Here is a 7,500-nt window from a genome sequence, read left to right on the forward strand (position 1 = left end):
AGAAAGAAAGAAAGAAAGAAAGAAAGAAAGAAAGATGCAAAATGGAATTACTGTGGTTTTACTTTACGAATATTCAGATTTGGTAAAATGATTATTCATGTTAGTCTGAATGCGATGTATTATTTTCCGATTTAGTATTCTGGGCCGAATTTCTCTTTTTCGCGCTATGTTAATATTTCTTAACTATACACTAAATATCACTTTGCACCAAGTACATTCACCTCTCGAAGAAAATGTCGGAGTCACCAAAAATAATAATAATAAAAAAATTAAATCACACTTTTTCCCCTTGGATTCGTCTCAACTCCGCAAAGTCAACCAGAGAAAACAGACGCTTCGCTCCTTACCTCTTGTTGCTTCTTATCCTTCTCAAAGTTGTATAAAATTCCAAAAGTGTCCAAGGGCAGAGTTAGCGTAAGGGAGGGGGGGAGGAGGATGACGCACACACGCAAGACACAAAAAGAAACACGTGTTCCCTTCACCCAGTCTACGCTAAGACTGATGAGAAGTGGCCATTGGAGTGGGTATTGCTCCGCCCAGGGCTGCCAACCCTCCCGGACTCGGCCGCGATGAATGAACGGCGTTGTCACATGGCCTGTTCTTACTACGCAATTTTTCGCTCCCACGGCCGTTTGCGCGGCTTCCTTTGGGCCGATTCTCGTTTGGGATTACGGAAGGATATTTCCCTCGTCCGTCGCGAGCCAAACCGCTACGCCAGCGATCGTACCTTTCGAGATAAAAAATCGCCACAAAAATGCAGTACGTGGCACCACGCCGTGCGCTTTAAATGCCGAAAGCATTACTACCACTAGTACTACTAGGCTACGAAAGACCACGTGATCCACCAGCTATCATAGTACACTACCAGCTCCGCCAGATACGCGCCGCCTCTCGCATGGTATTTCCCACACTCGATCCCACTCACGCTATCGCACGCTACTCCTAATCAAAACAGCTGCAGCATGGAGAGGGACTTGCCGCAGGTGTCGCTGGACCCCTGTGCTCGCCCGCGGGATTACACCATGCTACTTGGGGTCCTTGGACACCTCGGGCCTATGAACACTTCTCCTCCTCATCCTCATCCTTCTTATATTCCTCCCTCTTCTTATTATTAGTATTACTTTTACTCAAGGGGACCACTGTATGATCGGGCGGGCACAGTCGAGCACAGGAGAAAAGGTGATAGGAAGATTTTTTGTCCGCTTTGTACTTAGTTTGTATTTCAATCTTACGGGAAGGGTTAGTGGAACGGTATAGTTACGCAGCGGTGATCAAATAAATATGAATAGATAAATACTGAATAAGTGCATGTGAGATAGATAGATATATAGATAGAGAGATAGAGAGAGAAAGGGAGGGAGGGAGAGAAGGAAAGAGGGAGAGAGCGAGCGTAGGGATATGTGCAACATAGGGAAGAAAGAGGAAAAGATATACAGAGAGAGAGAGAGAGAGAGAGAGAGAGAGAGAGAGAGAGAGAGAGAGAGAGCGTAGGGCCATGTGCAACACGTGCTCCCCAACGGAACGCCGGGTTACCGCAGAAATAGAGGAACCAATTTAGCAGAAGGACTAACGCGCGTCCCGTGTTGTCCGAAAACGCAGTCCTCCTGAAATCGCGAGAATGGACGAAGGGAGAATATACTTCGAGAGAGTATTTCCGATATTTTTTTTTATATAGTTCTAGTGAGAAAAGGGGAAAAAATGAGGGTAATAGACGCTATATTCCAGGTTTAAAAAAATTGGAAATCATTTACTTCACCAATCATTCTTTTTTCTTTTACGAATCACTACTTTAGGTTTTGCTCTCTAATAAAACGAGGAAATATTTTCGAATTGTTGTTTTTCGAAGGAATGTGGAAAAGGCAACACACTTCGCCGGGAGGGGGGGGGGAGGGCGCCGGACTGGCCGTGGTAGGTGATGGAAGCCATAAACCCACACACACACACACACACACACACACACACACAAAACACACACACACACACATGAGCACATATACATAAATACATACATACATACATACATACATTCACACGCACACACGCACACACGCACACACAGTGAGTCGGCCGCGGCAGACAGAGGCAAGGTCTCGGGTGTGCACGGTCGGGGGTGGCCGTTCCCAGGCCGTTCATTCTTGCAAATTCGTTCTTATTCGTCCCCCTTTAAAGTCTCTCTCTCTCTCTCTCTCTCTCTCTCTCTCTCTCTCTCTCTCTCTCTCTCTCTCTCTCTCTCTCTCTCTCCTCACTCACACACGAACCCCTACCCCCCCTCACCCCGCCCTTCCATAAGACACCTCCAAAAATGATAAACAAGAGCCATAAACATATCGCATTCTCCTCTCGCCGTGGAAATATGCGGTCGGTAATTGAGTTTACAACCGGGCCTGCCATTGCTAAGGAAAGGAGAGGGAGAGGGGGAGGGAGAGGGGGAGGGAGGGAGAGGGGGAGGGAGGGAGAGGGGGGGAGGGAGGGAGGGAGGGAGGGAGGGAGGGAGGGAGGGAGGGAGGGAGGGAGGGAGGGAGGGAGAGAGAGAGAGAGAGAGAGAGAGAGAGAGAGAGAGGAGAGAGAGAGAGAGAGAGAGGACTCCAGACCCCAGGAACATAACAAAACAAAAATGTGTTTGTTCGCATTTACGACGCTAGGTACAATGGGTTGGTGTGGGGGTGTGGGGGTGTGGGGAGCTACGTGGATGTGGGTGTGGGGGTTGGATACGTTTGGGGAGGGGGAGCAACATCGTGTGTGTGTATGTGCGTGAATGAATGTTAATTTGTTGGGAATATGCAATGGTTGAATACGCGAGACCAAAAAACAAAAAACAAACAAACAAAACAAAAAAACAAAAAAACAAACAAACAGACATGGAAAAAAGAGAGTCCACTCAGGATTTCAACCTCGTGCTCCACGTGCTCCTACAGCCTTCCCCCTCCCTCCCCCTCCCGCCCCTACCCCCCCCCCCCATCGCGTCACAAGCCTTCGGGGCACCAGCGGGCGACCGGCATTCCGTTACGGGGTATCAAGACACTTGTTACTGCTACCTTACCTTGCTCCCCCCCCCCTCCCTGCCCCACCTACAGCTCCTCCTCCTCCTCCTCTAATTCCTCTCCCCCTCATCCTTAACGACTCAACCTCACCCCCACCTTATCCTTCACTAGCCCCCCCCCCCAGTCTTATCTTACTCCATTTATTCAATCTTGCTCTACGGTCATTCATCGTGCTTCTCTTAGTCCCGCTTTCCACACACGGCCGTGGCGACTATCTAGTATCGGTATCGGTATCGGTATCGGTATCGGTAGAGAGAGAGAGAGAGAGAGAGAGAGAGAGAGAGAGAGAGAGAGAGAGAGAGAGAGAGAGAGAGAGAGAGAGAGAGAGAGAGAGAGAGAGAGAGAAAGAGAGAGAGAGAGAATCATATAGATATAATGATAAACACAGATAGCATAAAAGTGAAAGAGAAGGAAAAAGGAAAAACAGAGGAAGAGGGAGGGGGTGAGGTAGCGATAACGGGGGAGGGAGGAGGTGGTGGCAAAGCGGCATTTTGACAAACAGTGGTGTTAATGGCTGGGATGTTTGCCTCGGGGAAACGACTGTATCGCGAGGTGGAGGGGGTGGGAGGGGGGAAGAGAGAGGGAAGGGGAGGGAGGGGGGGATGAGAGAAGGAAGGGGAGGGGGGGGGGAGGAGACAAGAGGTAGCCAGGGATCATAACCAGGGATCATAAATAATTTGCTTCTCATCCGCAGCCGCCCCCACCTTGATCTTTAGCGTGGCAGGTGGGGTGGGAGATGGGGGGGCAAGGGGATAGGAAGGAAAGAAAATCCACCTACCCCCCCCCCCGCCCCACCAACCCCTCCCCCCCCTCCCCCAAGTTTATCAATTATTTATGCCCTTTTGTGCACTTGACCAAACAGGTACCGACGCGCCATTCGGATTCGTCGATTCACCTGCTGGATGTGTGCATATATGGAGACGGGATTTTGAAGGGGAAGGAGGGAGGGGGAAGGGAGAAGGGAGGAGGAAGGAGAAAGGGAGGGGGAAGCAGGAGGAGGAGGGAAGGAGGAGCAGTGAGGGAAAGAGGAAGGGAGAAGGGAGAAGGGAGAAGAAGAAGAAGAAAGAGAGAATGAGAGAGAGAGAGAGAGAGAGAGAGAGAGAGAGAGAGAGAGAGAGAGAGAGAGAGAGAGAGAGAGAGAGAGAGAGAGAGAGAGAGAGAGAGAGATAAGCAAGTTGCACACCTGACGCGCATGACACGGGTCCTTGTAAACACACCGCCCGTACTCACACAGAAGCACACCGGAGTCTATGCGAGCACGAACAACCCACAATTTCTACTCTCGATGAACACTCATCACGAGTAAAATTGCATCATTCGGTATATATTTCTTACTCTATTTTCATCATACATATTCCTTTTCAACCCCCCCCCCCCTGCCCATTGCAATCAATCGCATTTCTCATTTTCTCTTACGTTCCATATAAATACATACAGATCTCCCTTCTCATCTTCCTTCATATTCCCTTAGCGTATTAACATATATTTCCCCTTCCCTTTCTTTCAGGTTATTCTATGAACCTTTTTTTTTTCCTACTTATCCTTGACACACACACACACACACACACACACACACTCACTCACTCACTCACTCACTCTCACTCACACACACACACATACCCTTACAAATCTCCCCTTCTTTTTATTCATATATTTCTCTCCATTTTCCCTTCCCTCCTCCTCCTCCCCCCTCCCTCCTTTATTTACCCCCCCCACCCCCTTTCCAGCAATTAAAAAAAAGGAAAATCGCCGCCAATTCCACCCACAAGACACTTAACACTTATCACCAGCCCGACGAGAATCGCACAGCCGCGCCAAGGACCGCCGCTCGAGGATGCGAACGCCAGGCGAATAAAAGGGGGAAAGAAAAACGTGAGAGAACAAATGTTAGTAAAGGGTAAAACGAATGGAGGGAAGATAAAATTGGGATTGACAAGGAATGAAAGGGGGATAGGAATAAAGTGATAAAAAAGGGGAATAGTAAGGGATGAAAAGAGGAAAGAAATGGGAGGGAGAAGGAAATATAAAGAAGACATAAAAAAGGAAAATAAGGATACACAAGGAAAAGCAAATAATGCAGGGAAAAAGGTAAGGAAAAACAAATAAAAACAGGAGACACAGAAAAAAACGAAAAAAAAAAAACGAAAAACAAAGGAAGCAAATCATAGGAAGAAAAACACGAAAAAAAAAAATCCTAAGTAGCAGAGCAAATAAAAAAAATCAGGCCAAGAGCGAATGTGGATCGCGTGACGAAATTGGCCCGAAATGAGTAATTCGAGTTTTGGGGGAACCTTTCCCTCCGTCGGCAGCGTGGGGCCGATGTTGACGCCGGGAGATAGGGTTACTGAGGCGGACTCCCTCAGTTCTCCTTTCTCCTCACCTTTTCTCTCTCTCTCTCCCTCTCTATCTCTCTCTCTTTCTTTCTGCATACCTGGGCTCTTTCCTTCCCTCACCCCACATTTCTCATAAGTTCTCTCTCTCTTTCTCTTTCTCTCTCTCTCTCTCTCTCTCTCTCTCTCTCTCTCTCTCTCTCTCTCTCTCTCTCTCTCTCTCTCTCTCTCTCTCTCTCTCTCTCCCTCCCTCCCTCCCTCTCTTTATCTCCCAAAGGCTCTCCCACCCTCCCTCCCTCTCTCCCTCCCCTCTATTCCCACAGTCCCTCCCAACCTCCCAATCCGTCCCTCCTTCCCTCCCTCCCTCCCTCCCTCCCTCTTCGCGTTGAACCTCTCCGGTTACGCGCTAATGACCCCGAGTGTAGTTAAACGCCCAAATTAACGAGGCTTTGGATGAGGCGAGGGAAAGGGTGGAAGACGAGGGGAAAAAAAACTGGGATATCTTGGATGATCTCGTCCCCGCCCCCCCTTGTTTTCCCCTCGTCTGCCCTCTTCTTCGTTTCAAAAGAGTTGTAAAAAAATAGAAGAAAACCAGCAGTGATAATAGAGATAACTGCTTTTATTGAAACGGTTTCGGTGGTGATTATATCTCATGTTGAAAGCATTTATATCGCTATTTAATACACTTCGTTATGAGGGTAAAAACAAAGCAAAACAAAAAGATAAATAAACAATGATTATAAAATACCTATAATTACGCAGAGTTAAATTATTTTCAGTAGTACATGTGTATTCTCTTTTTAAAAAAATCCCTATAATCCAAATCAATAAAAAAAAAATCATAATAAAAAAAATCATTGCAATAAGACTAACAATTAGCCATCATTTTTGAAGCAGTTCCATCAGAACAACAGACCCACGCTTGAACATGAAATGAACAGAAGAACAAACAAACCAACGAATGACAAACAAACCAACGAATGAATAATGAACACACATTAATCAATAAATCTACAAACCTACAAATATTTCAAATTCGCAACACACCATTCGCCTACCCCCCCCCCCCCCCCCCCACAAAAATCGCCCCCTGTACCTCGCCCCCCCCCCCCCCCCCCGTCCCGTCCCGGAGCGGCCGGCCCCGAGCTCCCTTACTGGGTCAAATGTCCAATCTAAAGCAAAGACACGAAGCCAGGGAGACGCGGGTGGGGGAGGAGGGGAGAGGGGGAGGGAGGGAGGGAGGGAGGAGGACGTAGGGGAGCGAAACAGGGAAGCAGGAGTAGCAGCAGCGCTGAGCAGGGGAGGGGAGGGGAGGGGGGTAAGGGGAGGGAAAGGGCATGTCAGGACCAAGATTTTCACCTCCCTCCCTGCCTCCTTCCCCCTCCCCCTCCCCTCAAACACCCCCATATAATCCCCCAAGCTAAGCCACCGCCGCCGGGCAGACCGGCCGGTCCCACGTCCCAGGCTCTCAAGAACTCCCCCCCCCCGCTCCCCCCCACCCTTCCTACCTGCTCCCCCTCCTCCCCAAACACCCCACCTACTTACCCTCCCCCTCCTTCTTTCCCTCCTTTTTGCTTGCCGCCAACCAAACGTGTTACAACACGTTGGCTAGGCGCGAAAAATGAGAAGGAAGCAGAGAGAGAGAGAGAGAGAGAGAGAGAGAGAGAGAGAGAGAGAGAGAGAGAGAGAGAGAGAGAGAGAGAGAGAGAGAGAGAGAGAGAATGACAATGAGTGTGAGAGAAAGAGGAAAAAAATCATGAACACTCGAACTAATAAATCTCACAAACCACCAACATCCGAAACAAACTGAAACGACAAAAAACAACCAAACTTCACGCTTAAAAAAACGGAATCACGCCAAGCAACACATCAACTCGAACGAACCTGCAACACAACACAAACGAGAACACAACCACCTGACAAGCGACACCCGAACGAAACCCAATCTCCGGCGCGCATACACGCACGTACCGCCTTGTCCCTCGGCGTCTAGTAATGGGGGAGGGGAGGGGAAGGCTGGGGGAAGGGGAAGGGAAGGGGAGGGGGAAGGGGAAGGGAAGGGGAGGGGGAAGGGACGCATGAGTCAGTCTAAGCCCTCATGATTCAGTCTAGTAAGCAGGACACGACGT

The 7,500-nt window shown here is 48.9% G+C and overlaps 1 protein-coding gene across 1 annotated transcript in view; it reads right to left on the reverse strand.

The window, feature by feature from the left end:
- LOC119596975 (myc protein-like) overlaps window positions 1-7,500 on the reverse strand; it is a 99,227-nt gene that overhangs the window by 25,164 nt on the left and 66,563 nt on the right. The window lies entirely within an intron of this gene.

The sequence above is a fragment of the Penaeus monodon genome, chromosome 38, assembly GCF_015228065.2.
Source record: "Penaeus monodon isolate SGIC_2016 chromosome 38, NSTDA_Pmon_1, whole genome shotgun sequence".
Lineage (NCBI taxonomy): Eukaryota > Metazoa > Arthropoda > Malacostraca > Decapoda > Penaeidae > Penaeus > Penaeus monodon.